Source organism: Lepidochelys kempii, chromosome 25 (assembly GCF_965140265.1).
Source record: "Lepidochelys kempii isolate rLepKem1 chromosome 25, rLepKem1.hap2, whole genome shotgun sequence".
NCBI lineage: Eukaryota > Metazoa > Chordata > Testudines > Cheloniidae > Lepidochelys > Lepidochelys kempii.
The window spans coordinates 3,772,398-3,789,015 of record NC_133280.1 but is presented as its reverse complement, the minus strand read 5'-3'; the positions used below and the strand labels follow the sequence as shown (position 1 = coordinate 3,789,015).

General features: G+C 45.8%; 1 protein-coding gene across 9 annotated transcripts in view; it reads left to right on the top strand.

Annotated features, from left to right (window-relative positions):
* The window catches only part of FBN3 (fibrillin 3), a 312,259-nt gene that overhangs the window by 19,935 nt on the left and 275,706 nt on the right, over positions 1 to 16,618 (top strand). Inside the window, exon 2 of one of the 9 annotated variants that reach the window (XM_073323918.1) lies at positions 11,733 to 11,818. The exons of the other annotated variants lie outside the window; for them this stretch is intronic. The gene's annotated coding sequence lies outside the window, so the exon portion shown is untranslated. The remainder of the gene's footprint in view (positions 1 to 11,732; positions 11,819 to 16,618) is intronic. 9 annotated transcript variants of the gene reach the window in all.

The window sequence follows — 16,618 nt, the reverse complement described above, 5'->3', positions numbered from 1 at the left end:
CCCACTGTCAGCTCCCACACCCTGGATGTTCTATGCATTCGCTTAAAGCCACACTCACACCACATCTTTCTTTTTTAGCACAAGCATTTCTATACTTTTGACATATGTCACATTCTTTTATATAATTCTATATATTTTGTTTATTTGTGGCCATTACAGAACTGCTCTTGCTCTATGTTTACATTTTCCTACATCTAAACCTCATATATGTATTTCAACATCTCCATTGTTAGCCATAAAGGAATTACTAGTCTATTACCTTTAAACAGAATTCCTTCAATTACTGAGAAATCTTGAATAAATTGATTATGTGGCTTTGGTATCATTTTTATTGTATCTTTTCAATAGTTGCAATAACCCTTTCTAAATTCTCATCCTGTCTAGTTGCTTGTACAATTTCTTCCTATTCTCTTCCTGATATAGGAACTAATTGTACCGCATTATCTTCTTCAACTACATTGGTTACATCATAAACTCTAATCTAGAAAGAGTATCAGCAGCAAGTAATGATTTGCCTGCCTGATATTCTCATTTTAAATCATATAATTGAAAAGATAATCTTTGTAACTGAGGCAGTATATCTGTCATGTTTCTTTTTGAAATATTAACTCATGGTTTATGATCCATTCCTGCCAGTACAGAGCTATCATATAGAAATTTGTGACTTTTTTGCATGCGGAATTCAATGCCAGAGCCTCTTTTTCTATTTGAGAATATTGCCATTCTCTTGCTGACATTAGCCTAGATGCATAAGCAACTGATTTTGTTAGATCACCACACTTTTGTAATAGAACTGCTCCGACACCTTGTTTGGATCTGTTAGTATCAAATACTGGAGCTGTTTTTATTAATTACTTAAGATGCTTAAATTCATATTGCTATTGCCAGTCCCATTCCCACTTGTTATTTTTACAAAGCAAAAGCCCTTAAATTTGTTGAGAGTTTTTTTCTACTAAGTTAGGTACAAAATTAACCATACCCAAAAATGTCTAATGACTCCTACTCTATGGGGGAAAGCAATATTATCAATAGTTTGTATTCATTGCAGCTCAATGTGAATCCCTGACTGCTCAGCTCTTTTCCTAGAAGCATTAATTCTTGAACTCTAAATTTACATATATGGTTTTTTTAAGTTTTAAACCTGTGTCTTTTGCTTTAGATAATGCTTTAGTTAGTCTTATGTCTGTGACAAAGCTCTGTCCTTGTCTCCCGCACTTCCTGGCAGATTTTGCCAGCCTCAGAGGCTCACTGTGACCCTCCACATAGCCCTTCTCTCTCCAGAGGCAATGGTCATAGCCTACTGAGCCATTTTCATCATAAGCCAGCAAGGGAGGTGAGGAGAAGCAACTCTCCCTCGCATAGTCTCTGTTGTCTCCCAGTCTCAGTGATTAGTCGGGGGGGAGGGGCGAGCCCAGGCCCACTCTCTACTCCAGGCTCCAGCCCAGGGACTGTAACAGTAGCAGCTATGGTAGCTGACTTTTTGGAAATAGGATGCATACAATTCCCTGGGCCACTTCCTCACAGCAGCCCCAACTCCTCACTATCTACTTCACCATTACCTCAGGGCCTCCTTCTTTGCACCTGATATGGTTTGTACTGCTCAATTCCTCCAACAGCACAGCTTCCTCCTACTGCTCCTGGCACACACACACCTCACTGACTAATGCCACGTCTACACTACCCGCTGGATCAGAGGGTAGTGATCAATCTATTGGGGATCGATTTATCCCGTCTAGTGTAGACGCGATAAATTGATCCCCGATCGCTCTGCCGTTGACTCCGGAACTCCACCCCTGCAAGGCCACGTCTACACTACCGGCAGGATCGGCGGGTAGTGATCGATCTATTGGGGATCGATTTATCTCGTCTAGTGTAGACGCGATAAATCGATCCTCAATCGCTCTGCCGTTGACTCCGGAACTCCACCACTGCAAGAGGCAGAAGCGGAGTCGACGGGGGAGCAGTGGCCGTCGATCCCGCGCTGCGAGGACGCGAAGTAAGTGATTCTAAGTCGATCTAAGATACGTCGACTGCAGCTACGCTATTCTCGTAGCTGAAGTTGTGTATCTTAGATCGATCCCCACCCCCAGTGTAGACCAGGCCTAACTGGGAGACTTTTAACTAGTTCCAGCCAGCCCTTGATTGGCTTCAGGTGTCCCAATCAACCTAGCTATCTTCACTGCTTTTTAGCAGGATCTTAATTGGCCCCAGGTGTCTTGATTAACTGGGAGCAACTGCCATTTGGTTACCATGGCACCAGGGATTTGTTAAGCCGGGGGCTAACATACCTGATCCTCACTACTTTACTATAGCCATCTGGCCTTGCCCCGTCACAATCATGCTCTTCTAAAGTTTTTCCCCATATTAATATTTCACCTATGTACGCTTGTGTGCCATCTATATTTTCAAAATTCTTTTGTATTGCTCCAAGAAATACCTCTGGAGTGGAACATAATCCAAAAGGTAATCTTTTAAAACAGTAATGTCCAAAAGGTATGTTAAATGTACATAGCAACTGACTTTTCTTGCTTCAATGATATTTGCCAAAATCCATTTGAAGCATCTAAAGGAGAAAAGTATTTTGCTCCTCACATTTGTCCAAATATTTCTTCCCAGGTAGGTATTTTTAAATGTTCCCTTTTGACATACTTATGTAAGCCTTTTGGATTTAAACACAAACACAAGTATCCATCTTTCTTTTCTACTGTTATTAATGAATCATCCAGTCTGTTGGCTCTTCCACTCTTTTAATTATAACTAAATTAACTAACCTTTCCAATTCTTTTTGTACCCTACATCTTAAAGCTAAGGGCATTTTTCTAGTTGCATGTGTAAAGTGGTTTCTTTGTTTCATTTAGCTCTATTACACATTGTATTCAATTTACCAATGCCAGTGAATAACTCTGTAAACTGATGTTTTATTTCCAAAGTTTCAGAATCCTGAATAGTCCGAACTCTACCAATTAGATTAGTGCTAAACATGTTTCTAAAACTAAAATAGAAAAACCTTTCCGCTTAACTACTACAAAACTTATATTTTCTAAATTATCTTTAACTATGAACTGTAATTTACAAACCCCCATAACCAATTTTTTTCACCTCTTTATAGATTGTAAATTAACATGTATTTGTTCTCTTACTATAGCTTTTACTTTTAGGACATTTTATAATTTTCTTCTGACATTGCATTATATTGTGCCCCTGTAACTATTACATATGAAGTAAATATTCCATTAGTAGATGCCTTGTAGTTCACAGAGTGAATCTGTTTCAAAATACTCAAAACCAAATGATCTACTGTAATGTCAGCTCTATATTTCTTATTCAGTATTTTCTCTGAGACTTTTGAATTTTGAACTAAATGTATATTTCTAAATTTTTCCCGACTTCTCTGTGTACAAACTTCTGCAAAATGGTTCTCTTTCTTGCAGATATGACAGGTTTGATCATATACTCTACACTGGGTTGGTGCTTCATCCCACATCTAGAACATTCTTTCATATGACATATATTTTACCTTTAATACCATCACTCTGTTTTGCTCCATAGACTTGTTTTTCACTTTTCCTTATTAAGTCTATTTTCACATCAGCTTCTTCTTTTTAGTAATTTTGATCAAATTCAGCAGTTTGGCAAATTCTCACTGCGTTTTCCAGATTTAGATTCGGCTCTTCTAACAGTCTTTTTCTTACACTAATATCTTTTATCGCTATCACAGTTTGATCTCATCATCCACTCAGATAGATTCTGGAAATTACATTTCTGACTTCTTATCTTTGGATCTGTTAAAATGATTCAAAAGTCTCTTCCTTCATTAGTTTCTTGAGTGAAACTGAAATCTTTAAAATGTTCATTTCTTTTTGTTAAACAGTATTCCTCTGATTTTTTTTAAGACAAACTCATAGTCAGCTCATTCTCTAACACTAAGATCAAGTGAATTATATAATGAAATGGCTTCCGTACCTGCAATATTCAAAAAGGTGGGAATCTTTTGTTCATCTTCCTTATGAGTAGATCCCAAAGCCCTCAGAAATCATTCAAATTCTTGTTTAAACCTTTTTTGATTTTCTGCAGCATTTCTTGACATTTTTGTCACTATGGGAACTCTTAATTGATCCATCTTATTTCATTCAAACTTGCTTTTTATTTCTGATTAACTTTTACCTTAATTTTTTTAACTTCTTCCAGTTCTTTTTACCACTTCCCTCACTCTTGGGGCCATGTGCTGTTTTATATTCATTTAATCCACTAGCCTTATTAATACTTCATTGCTAATAACTTAATAACAGTCTTTATTAGATGCATAGTTAACATATAGACAGAGCCTCTTAACTCAGGTCAATCTGTCTGTCTAACCTAAAACGAAACAGCTCCCACACCCTGGAGCTTCTATTAATTCTCTTAAAGCCACAGTAACTCCGTGCTATAGAATATAATACAAATGAAATCAAGAGAATTCATAGTAGTTCATCAGGGTTCTACAGAAATTACTGTAAAAACCTGAAGAATTTAATATGGAATAATCTCGCTTCTGTGGGGTTTTTAAGTACCCTGTAGAAATTCTATGGTTTCTCTATTGGAAACCATAGGAGGACACAACAAACCTATGGAAATAATGAGATTACAAGTTTGGTTGATAAAGGTACTAATGTTGATGTAATTGTCACAGAGTTTGGGGTGCAAACCACATAGGGTGACCAGACAGCAAGTATGAAAAATCAGGACGAGGTGGGGGGTAATAGGAGCCTATATAAGAAAAAGACCCAAAAATCGGGACTGTCACTATAAAATCAGGACGTCTGGTCACCCTAAAACCAGACCACTGAGAGGTTTTGTCACCACTTGCCCTGCAGCCCTGGGTGCCTTACAGTGCTTTGCTACTGTAATGCTTGGCTTGTGGTTGCAGGGCAAGTGGTGACACAATCTCTAACTGGTCTGGATTGCACCCTGAGCCCCATAACACTGGTGCAGTTGGCAGGATTTACACACAGCTTGCGATTTTAATAGACATTTACACTTTAAGCACTAGTGAAATAGTTTTAAGTGATTCTCAAGTGGAAAGGCCAGGAACGGTCAAAGAAAGGGCAGTTTTATTATTTTCTGTTTATTTGGGGACGGGAAATAGAACAAAGGAAGTGTGAAGATGAGTCAGAAGCAGCAAAGGCAGGAGGAGCAAAGAAGCAGTTCACCAAAAAGCAGCTAGCAGAGCTGTGTGCACAGTGTCGTCCGTCAGCAGCTGATCAGAAGCAATCAGAGCTAGTGGCCATGCTGTACGCAGACGCCCTGAGCCAGAATGGGGCACCTGCTCCAAACCGGGGCCAGAAGGGGTCCCTTTTTCTCCTACAGGGCATGCAGGGGACCAAGCAGACCGTTCCCCAGATGGTCCAGCAGCAGTGGCGCGAGGTGCAGAGTTGGAGAGGCTGCAACGGGAAAGGCTGCTCAGGGAGGAGAGATGGATACAGCTGGCCATGTGTCTAAGGCCTGGTCTACGCTACACTTTATGTTGACCTAATTATGACAGTGTCTACACTACAGCCTTCCTCCCACCGATGTAAGTGCCCTACTACACTGACATAATAAACCCACCTCCATGAGAAGCATAGGGCTTATGTCTGTGTAGTTAGGGTGACACAGTGTCTGTGTCAACATTGTGTCACTTACTTGGCTGCTAGCTCTCTTGTCAATTTCATGGCGCCATTGGAGCCATGAAATTGACAAGAAAGCTGGGCAGCTAGAGCCCAGCTGGCCCCCGCTCACCTGGAGAGCTGGCCCTCTGGCCCCTGCTTCTGGCTGGGAGCCGCAGGCAGCTAGATTCTGCTTCCAGCTGGGAGCCAGGGAGAGAAGCCCAAACGGCTTCCCCTGCACTCCTGGCAGGAAATGGGGAGGCAAGAAGCCCCGGGCGGCGGGACCCTGCTCCCAGCGGGGAACGGGGAGCTGAGGGGTGGGGGGGAGGGCAGCTGGGAGCAGAGTCTCAGAAGCAGCTTGCAGAGCAGACATGTCCTGGGAGCAGAGCTGCAGCAACCAGAGCCAGAGCGGCCAAAGAAGCAGCCCAGGGAGCTGGAGGCAGAGCAGCAGCAGCAGTGCAGAGACCGAGTGGTGGGGCTGGGGCTGGAGCAGTCTGGAGCTGGGTGCGGTGAACAGCTGGGGAGAGCGAGGGGGACCCTGGGCAGTGGGCCCAGCACAGGGAGACGCCTCAGCCAAGAGGCTCTGCAGGCCAGGCTCGGATCATAACCCCAACAGGGCGGGGGTGACACTGGGAAGAAGGGTCCTACCACTTAGAGCCTGAGAGCATGAGGCCACCACCAGAGCAAGTGTCCAACTCACAGCATCCCTGCAGCACAGCCAGGGCCTGAGAAGAAGGCCTGGGACTTACAAGGAGCAGACTGTGAACTGCCCTGACGTTCCAGAGACACTGTTTGTGATGTTTCCTGCCACAGAGCGGGATGATGTGTTTCCTTTAACCTTTCCCATTTTTCCTTATCCTTTTTAAAATTAATTGTTGATTAAATAACTTGCATTTGCTTTAACTTGTATGTGATGGTCAGTGGGTCAGAGAAGTGCCCAGTGCAGAGAGAGTACCCCGGAGTGGGGATACCCTAGCCTCTGTCCTAGGTGACCACAGCAGCGTTGGGGGTCGAGCCCCCCAGGAATCCTGGGCCCAGCCTTGTTTGGGGTTATGAGGACTCTGCCAGACAGGAGAGTGGAAGGGGAGTCCTCAAGGGCAGGGAGGCCACTGGGTAAAGGAAGTGGGAACGAGGACTCAGATCCTTTCGCTAGCCCACTTCACTGGGGTAGTGCAGAAGCCAGGAAAGTTCCCCACAATAGCGGGACTATTCCCCCGCTTACATAATGCAAGGATTGAAGTCTCTGGAAACTGAATATATATGAGAAACCATCTTGAACAAAGCCTGAACCTTGCTAGATTAAGTTGTAGATGTCTAGATGCACTTTTTCACTCTTATTTGCTTGTAACCCTTTCTAACTTTGTTTCTTTTACTAACCAACACTTAACCTATGTCCTATTGTTAATAAACTTATTTTACTATTAATACAAACCATCTCAGTGCAGTATTTAAAGGGATGGGTGTATTTACCCCAGTTAAATTAATAAGCTGTCATGTGCTTCTGTGTTTTTAGAGGAACAAATGAACCTTATTGTCTCTGAACTGTCCAGAAGAGGGCTGGACATTACAGAGCACACCGCTTTGGGAAAATTCGGGCCTGGGCGTGTGCTGGGGTCACCCTGCTGGTTGTAACCAGGGCTGATGGAAGCAAGAATGAGGCTGAGGGGCTGCAGACAGGCTGCTGGGGTCAGGGTCAGGGCTAGGGCTGTGCAGCACACACGCACTTAGGGCTTGTCTACGTTTTTTTGTGGATTTTCCACACCCCTGAGTGACGTAGTTGTACCAGCATACATTTGTAGTGTAAACCAGAGATCAGGGTATGACCGGCATGCTTGTAGGCTGGTTTTGAGCATCCCAGGCTGGGACATATGGTAATAAATCATTGTAAGGCCTCGGGGTTGCAGGGCAAGTGATGACACAACCTCTGACTGGTCTTGATTGCACCCCGAACCCCATGACACATAATTATCCTATATTCATAACTCTTAAAACCCACTTCATACATACATCATTCAAAAATATTAGTGATCAGTGAGTTATTAGCTTTCAAATGATACCTCACAAGCTATATTTTGTACAAAGATTATTACTGTAGTGTGCAGGATGTGAATAGAGAGGTGCTTAGTGCTACAGTAACACACTTCGACTTCTGTAACCATTTGACTTGGTACTGCATGACATTTTGATTAAAAAACTAGCTAGATATAAAATTAACATGACTACATTAAATGGATTTAAAGCTGGCTAGCTGATAGTTCTCAATATGTCATTGTAAATGGGGAATCCATCATCGAACAGGTGTGTTTCTAGTGGCGTCCCACGGGGATCATTATTGGCCCTACACTATTTAACGGTTTTGTTAGTGACCTGGAAGAGGACATAAAATCATCACTGACACAAACATTGGGAGAATGTAAATACTGAAAAGCACAGATCACTGATACAGAGCATTCTGGTTTGTTTGGTAAACTGATGCAAGCAAACAATATGCGTTTTAATGTGGTTAAACGTAAAGTTATACATCTAGGAACAAAGACTGTAGGCCATACTTACAGGAGTGGGGACTTTATCCTGGAGAGCAGTGACATTGAAAACGATTTGGGGGTCCTGGTGGATAATCAGCTGAACATGAGCTCCCAGTGCAACACTGTGGCCCAAAGGGCTAATGCGATCCTGTGATGCATGTCCAGTTCTGGTGCTCACAATTCAAGAAGGATGTTGATTAATTGGAGAGGGTTAAAAGAAGAGCCAGAAGAATGCTTAAAGGGTTAGAAAAGGTGCCTTAGAGTGACAGACTCCAGGAGCTCAATCTACTTAGCTTAACAAAGAGAAATCTAAGGGGTGACTTGATTAGTCTACAAGTACCTACCTGGGGAACACATATTTAATAATGGGCTCTTCAGTCTAGCAGAGAAAGGTCTAAAATGATCCAATGGTTAGAAGTTGAAACTAGACAAATTCAGACTGGAAATGAGGTGTGAATGTTTAGCAGTGAGAGTAATTAACCACTGGAACAATTTACCAAGGGTCATGGTGGATTTTCCCTCACTGACAATTTCTGAATCAAGATTGGATGCTTTTCTCAAAGGTATGTTCGAGGAATTAGCTTAGGGCAGTTCTCTGGCCTGTACTATACAGAAGGGCAGACTAGATGATCACAGTGGTCCCTTCTGGCCTTGGAATCTAGGAATGTATAAGGTTACTTTCTGTTTAATTGTCTGGGATAGTTTTGTATGGGGTGTCCATGGCAATGCAGCACAAAGGGACAGTCTGGGGATAAATCTTGCCATCGAGCTCACTGGTGTGTGATGAAAAGAAAGATCTAATTTTAAAACCATCAAAATACTATGTTTAATTAATTAAAATAATTAATTTAATACAACATTTTGAAATCTCAAAAATTGTTTTGGGGGAAGGTGGAGGGGGCGGCTACTGTGACTTTTGGGTCTGATATCTCTGAGCTGGATCACTTCCCTCCAACCCGCCTGCCCTTCCCTGATTATCCCTGATCAATTGCAGTAAAACATCTGGCAGGAAAAGTCTCTTTTACTTTCTCCGTTCACTCACTTTAATATAGGGCTCTTGTATTCAAAAAAGAAGCAACAAGTCACCCCCAAACTGAGAGTGGATTCTTTCCCCCTGAGTCTTTTGATGTGAAGTCATTGTTATTAATTTTCTTCTGCCTCCTGCTGCTCCTGCCTGAAGCTGGGACCAGCAGCCAGTCCATGGAGCTGAACTCAGTGTGTTCAGCAGAGAAGTGAACCGAATGGGTCCTCAGCACATAAGGAATGGTTAGGTGATAATCATGTCTGCATTCAAATGTCTCTGACTAAATCCAACCTCTCCCCCCTACCCTTCCTTGAAATAGCAAGTGGCCAAAATTTGAAATTAACTGTTCAGGGTTTCCCAAGGGCAGAAATTTGTCAGGGGAGAGGAATTGTAGAGGTTGTCCAGACGAGCTGGCAAGTCTGCCTCATTTCCTGATACAGCTGCGGGGACTGAGTGTCACTCAGGGCTTTGGATGGGGAAAGAGGTGGTTGGGATATGCCCCCACCACTCCCCAGTGGGAAAAGAGTTGAGAGAAAGTTGGTGCTACCCTCCTGGTCCCTCCCCCAGCTCCTGTCCTGCTATAAATTTAAGTTGGATGCAAACATCAGAGGTAGATAACATGCTTTAGGGCTTTGTTTACCTTCCGCGCTGTGTCTGGTTGTAGTTGTGATTCTGGGGTATAACTTATTGCAAACAACAACCTCCCAAATGCTGAGCTGTGATTCTGATGTATTGCAAACAACACCAACCCAAATGCACCAAACAGCCCATCATCTGGGGGAACAGATGGGGATTTAGAAAAATATACACAAATGGTAGTGATTCCGTGCTGCCGGTAATAAGCATTTGATGACCAGTCCTTGCCCTGTGATGGATAGTGGGAGGGTTGAACAAGCTTTGCTGTCTTGCTAGGATGCCCGTGTTCTGGTGTTTACTGTGCTATAACCGCAAACAGCTGTGCTGAAAAGCTTTAGTGTAGAAAAGCAGGCAATAAGCTAAAACAAAAGTGTACAGGGAGATCTGCATATGTTAGATGGATTAAAATACTTCTTAACCATCCATACTGAAATGTAAAGAAAAATACATTCCTGCTATGTATAGGGCTGAATCTCACTGTCTGGCCCTGGAAGAGACTCCTCAGACAGAAAAATGTCAATTTAACATGCTTGGTTTTAGAGATCAGTTAAATGTGAATTAACAGAGACATCACGTAGTGTTGGGTTTTAGCATGGGCAACACACAGGAGTCGCCATCTTCCATTGCAAGGCACAGACCTTCACTTACTGTCTCTACGCCAAACGCACAGCCAGGCAGGCATTTTTAAACAATGTTAAAAAGACAATTAATTAATTACAAGTCCACAGGAAATTCTCCCCCTGGTAAGAGGAAGGGAAGGGAAGAAAAACCACACATCACAAATGCTAGTGACCTTGCTTAATCCAGGCCCTTAGGGCCCGGTTTTCAAAGGTATTTAGATGGCTGAAGATGCAGATAGGCACTTAGTGGGCTTTCCAGAAGTGCCCTAGGTGTCTAACTCACATCGATTTCTCTGGGAATTGGGTGCCTCGGAGCTTCTGAAAATTATTCTAGGCATCTATTTGCATCTTTAGATGCTTTTATACCTTTAAAAATCTGCCTCCTCGAAACCATGGTGATGGACACAGTGTAAGAACCAGAATAGAATAGAACAGAATAGACTAGAGAGTCTCCTATGACTGCAATTGGTCCTAATTTTCTTAGCCCTTGAGAAAAAGAAACATTCAATCCCTTGTCCCTCCACTATCACACTGCATAGCATTATGGCCCAATCCTGCTGTTCTTCCTCAAGCAAAGCTCCCATTAACTTCAGTGGGAATAAAGTTTGCAGGATTGAGCCCCCAATAAGAGGTCTAAGACCCTGTAAAGTGTGAAAAACTGTTGCAGACAGAGCAACGTTCCATGAACTGCCCCATTGCTGAGTGTTCCTGGGAATTGGGTCTGTCTGTCCCCCTCTCTCCACCCAAGTTTGCTGTTAATTAGGCTAAGCATCATTTTGACTTCTGTAAAGCCGGCAGGGGGCTGATTACTGGGAGAGAAAAGAACAAAGGAGACAGCAAGGACATTTCAAAGAGAGGCAGAAGAAGGGGAAAGAGGCAGCAGTCACCCAGTCTGCCTGAGGTTTGTCAGAGAATTTTGACACCTCTGTGCATTGATCCAAAGTTTGCATCTGAACTCTGTATACAGGGTGTAAAAGGGTAACAGAGCAGGAGCAGATGTGCTCTTAGGACAATAGAAAGCCCCTCACATCACTGTGTGCTTTGTACGCAAGTTTTTAGGGCTCCTTTTGGTTCAGTTCAGTTAGACATCCAACACTCAGCTGTTTTTCTGGAGTTTATCAGAACCTCTTTGGCCTGGAATCTGGCCTGTATTGGGCTTTCTGGGGAGATTTCTGGTATTTCCTGGCTACATAGTATTGGTGTCGTCTAGTTCCTGGAAATACCCAGGGTGTGCAGAGGCATGCATGCAATGAGTCAGGGGTGGGTATGTCTGTATGCATATGCTTTTTATTTTTCTTTTCAGGAGAAGGCATCAATAATAATTATTGAAACAAGATGGAGAGGAAACACATCCATTGTGCCTTGTGAGCAAAACCAGATCATGAACTGGTGTGTGATGAAAAGAAAGATCTAATTTTAAAACCATCAAAATACTATGTTTAATTAATTAATTAAAATAATTAAGTTAATACAACATTTTGAAATCTCAAAAATTGTTTTGGGGGAAGGTGGAGGGGGCGGCTACTGTGACTTTTGGGTCTGATATCTCTGAGCTGGATCACTTCCCTCCAACCCGCCTGCCCTTTCCTGATTATCCCTGATCAATTGCAGTAAAACATCTGGCAGGAAAAGTCTCTTTTACTTTCTCCATTCACTCACTTTAATATAGGGCTCTTGTATTCAAAAAAGAAGCAACAAGTCACCCCCAAATTGAGAATGGATTCTTTCCCCTGAGTCTTTTGATGTGAAGTCATTGTTATTAATTTTCTTCTGCCTCCTGCTGCTCCTGCCTGAAGCTGGGACCAGCAGCCAGTCCATGGAGCTGAACTGAGTGTGTTCAGCAGTGAAGTGAACCGAATGGGTCCTCAGCACATAAGGAATGGTTAGGTGATAATCATGTCTGCATTCAAATGTCTCTTACTAAACCCAACCTCTCCCCCCTACCCCTCCTTGAAGTGAAAAACTTTTGGCTCAAGAATGCAGTCGGGTTGTTCTCCTGTTCCTCCCACTCCTCCTGCACCCCTTCTCCCGCAACAAGGCCCTCCCCCTCTCCAATCTGGATTAGGCTGTACCTTTTTTCTTTCCTTCAGGGGTGAGGGCTTTATTCCCTTCTTTTCTGCCCAGTTCTCCACTAAACAAAGGAGCTCTGGGCACATCACCAGTTCCAGGACCTAAAGGTATTTAAACAGATTCAGACTAAATCCAGACTCTCTAAGTGGCTAAGGGGCTGATTTCTTTCTCTTTATCTCAAAGCTAGTTTGCAATTGTTCGACTGCCTTTTTTCTATTTTTTTTTCATTTTTCCCTCTGTTTAGTTCTGACACTTAATGCCACAGATTGAAATGTCTTTCCTGCTCCCCTCAAATCTGCCAGTCTGTGTTAGCTCAGATTTAATGATTGATTCTCTGTCTCTCTTTTTTTCCTTTGTCAATGCTGATTTCTTACAAAGAACGTTTGGTGGAATTTCTCAGAGCTGCAGATAATTTTTGAGCTTTTTTTAACTCTCTTCAGATGGTGTAAATTACTTTTCCATATTCTTTTAGCAGAACTGCAGTGTTAACGCTTTCAAGGGTATGTGCCTGTGTATTGATCGTTGGTGTTATTCTAATTTCACTGTGGTTAAAGGGGTCACTTATCTCCTCAACCGAAATCTCTGCACGAGAGATTGGAAACCTCCTAGTGTAAAAAAAAATCTTTGCTTTCTATGACCACTTTTCCATGTGTGTGTTACTTTGAAAGCTCTAAAAACTACCTCTCTTTTGTCTAGCTGGAGATAATCAGATCCTAGCCTTCAGCAGACAGACATGTGTAGCAAAGTAGTAGAATTTTGCAAGGCACTGCAGGGAGGGCAGTTTCTTTGTCTCTTCCTTTGCCTCTGCTCCCAGCCCAGTTTGCTCTTTCCCACTCTGTCTTTCTCATTCACTGAATTTGAAATATTAGAGCTTGAAAAAGCATGTCCTCAAGAGCTGAGAAATTCTGACCAAGGACACTGCTCTGGAGCTGTGAGTTTTGGAATGGTTTGAACACGTTTTCTGCCTTGTCTGTGCTGCTTTTTGCCTGCTTTTGGGCTGTGCTGGAATTGGAAAGTGCTTCTGTGGGACAGCATGGGGGACTTCTAGGGGCAGCTCAGGGCCCCATGCCTCCCAGCAGGAGTACTCAGGGCTGTGCCTCTCTCAGCAGCAGCAGCAGCAATCATTTTCATTTTGGGGAGAGGGGGAACCTCTGGGAGAAGACTTGGGGTCTCAGGGTGAAAGATGCTCTCTGGCCCTCCTTCTCTGAGGAGGGCTGCAAGCCCTGGCTCTCCTGGGGACTGGCTCCCAGCTCCAGCATGCTGGAGTGAGGGGGTGGGTAACAGAACAGCTGAATGTCTGTACATGCCAGTATAGGGCCAGGGGAGTTGGGGAATGGGGAGCAAGGTTGGGGAAGGAATGAGCCTTGAGTGGGAGCTGAGGGAGGGGGGATGGGTAAGGACAGTGATAAAACATCTCAAATTTATCACACTTTACCTGCCCATATCAGACCAGCCCATGGACTCTGCCAGTCAGCCACCCCCCGCCCTGTCTTCCATCACATGCACCCTTAGCTCATGCACCCTGAACCCAAGCCCAGCCATACTCCCTATCATACACCCAGACTTCCACCCTCATCCCCGAGGCCAGGCCCAGGACCTGGCACCCACACTGCCCATTACTCACAGCCCTCCCTTAGCTCAGAGTCTGCGCCTTTCTCCCCTTCTTCAGCTCCTGCTGCAGCTCTGCTCACGGCTGATGGCCACACTCCCACTTCCAGGGCCTGCTTATCCCATCCCATTTGCCTGAGACCCTGTGAGTCCATGGTGCCAGTCCCTGGGCACAGCCCTGTAGGCTTGATGCAAAAGGCACTGGTGTATTTGCAGTATGTTTGGCACCAAAATAAAGCCACTCCGGAGATCTCTGTGCGCCCCACGGGCCATGACGACATGAGCTGAAACCCTCCCCCCATGAGTTCCCCCCGACCACAGTCCCCAGTGACATGATCCAGATTCCTCCTTCCCTTCCCTCGACCACGGCCCCCAGTGACACGAGTCAAATCCCTTCTCCCATGGGCTCCCCCAGACCACGGCCCCCAGTTACACGATCCAGATCCCTCCCTCCCTCCGACCACAGCCCCCAGTGACCCGAGCCGAATCTCTCCCCCAGGGGCTCCCCCAGACCACAGCCCCCAGTGACACTCCCTTCCTCCCTCCAACCACGGCCCCCAGTGACACAATCCAGATCCCTCCCTTCTTCCCCCGGCCACTGCCCCCAGTGACACGATCCAGATCCCTCCCCCCATGGGCTCCCCCTGATCCCAGTGACATGAACGGAATCCCTTCCTCTCTCCCTCCCTCCAACCACAGCCCCCAGTGACCCGAGCCGAATCTCTCCCCCCATTTGCTCCCCCAGTCCAGAGCCCCCAGTGACTCAAGCCAGATCCCTCCCTTAATGGGCTCCCCCGACCATGGCCCCCAGTGACCACAGCCCCCAGTGACACAAGCCAGATTCCTCCCCCACGGCACCCAGTGTCCCCCCAGGGGTTCCCCCCGACCACGGCCCCCAGTGACCACAGCCCCCAGTGACACAAGCTAGATCCCTCCCCCCACTACCCCCAGTGACCCCCCATGGGCTCCCCTGATCACGGCCCCCAGTGACAGGAGCTGAGTCCCTCCTCCCATTGGCTCCCCCGACCACAGCCCCCAGTGACCCTCCAATGGGCTCCGCCGACCACGGCCTCAGTGACACGAGATGGATCCCTCCCCTGACCATGGCCCCCAGTGACCCCCAGTGGGCTCCACCGACCACAGCCCCAGTGACACGAGTTCCTCCCCACACATGAGCAGCCCACTGAGTGGTGCTGAGCCTCCTCTCGTCGCTCTGCGGGCTCCCCAGGCAGCGTCCCGTCTCCTCCTGTTGGAAGGTGTCTGGGTTTAATTTTGCTTTGTTCACTGACACAGACGCATGGCAAAGTGACTGGAGCAGCATCCCTGGGACCCGGGGCCGTGGGCTTTGTCTGGGGATGTGCCCATGTTTTGGCTCCCACAGGCCACAGCATAGGTTGACAAAATCATGCCAGGCAGCCAGTCCAGGATTGAGGGCAGACGCTCTGACACTGGCCTCCTGTTTGCAGATCCCTGTGCCTACCCCTGAGCTGCCCCCTTGCTGGTGCTAAGGGACGTCCAGGGCCTGCTACTGCTGTCCCCAGCACCAGCATAACAATCACCCCCCCCAGCCTTTCACACTAAGTCACGCAAACTTCCCCAGGCCTGGCCCAGCTCAAAGGCTCTCCCCCGTCATCCCATCCCCTGCACTACTTCAGCCTTGACCTTGCACTCATGCCAGCCCCCAGTATGGCCCGAACACATGGTACAATCTCACTGAGCTCCCCACAAATACCAGCCCAGCCCTAACACATCACATTTATCCTCCTCTCCCTCGCCCCTGCGTAGTACTTGTCATTCAGCCCCATGCAATCCTCTATACTCATCCCTTAGAATCATAGAATCATAGAATATCAGGGTTGGAAGGGACCTCAGGAGGTCATCTAGTCCAACCCCCTGCTCAAAGCAGGACCGATCCCCAATTAAATCATCCCAGCCAGGGCTTTGTCAAGCTTGACCTTAAAAACCTCAAAGGAAGGAGATTCCACCACCTCCCTAGGTAACGCATTCCAGTGTTTCACCACCCTCCTAGTGAAAAAGCCTTTCCTAATATCCAACCTAAATCTCCCCCACTGCAACTTGACACCATTACTCCTCGTCCTGTCATCTGCTACCACTGAGAACAGTCTAGATCCATCCTCTTTGGAACCCCCTTTCAGGTAGTTGAAAGCAGCTATCAAATCCCCCCTCATTCCCCTTCTCCCCACTCCATCACTGGGCTGAGCCCCCTCCACCCTCTGGGCTCCTTGACTCCCCTCGACCCACTGGGAAATGGAGGGGATTTCAAAGGGAATCCAAGGAGCTGGGAACACTGTTTTCAGGGCAGTGTACTTCCCATGCCCCTCCCACATCCCAGCCCCCACTCCTCCTGGTCCGAGTGGCACATGGGCTGGGAGGGCACAGCTGGGGAACTGAGCAAGGGGGCCCACAAACATGAGGCCAGAGCTTCTCCTGGGAAACCACTGTCCTGAGTGCATCTTCTCTGGCCCCATAGCCCTGCTTCTTGCATTGCTC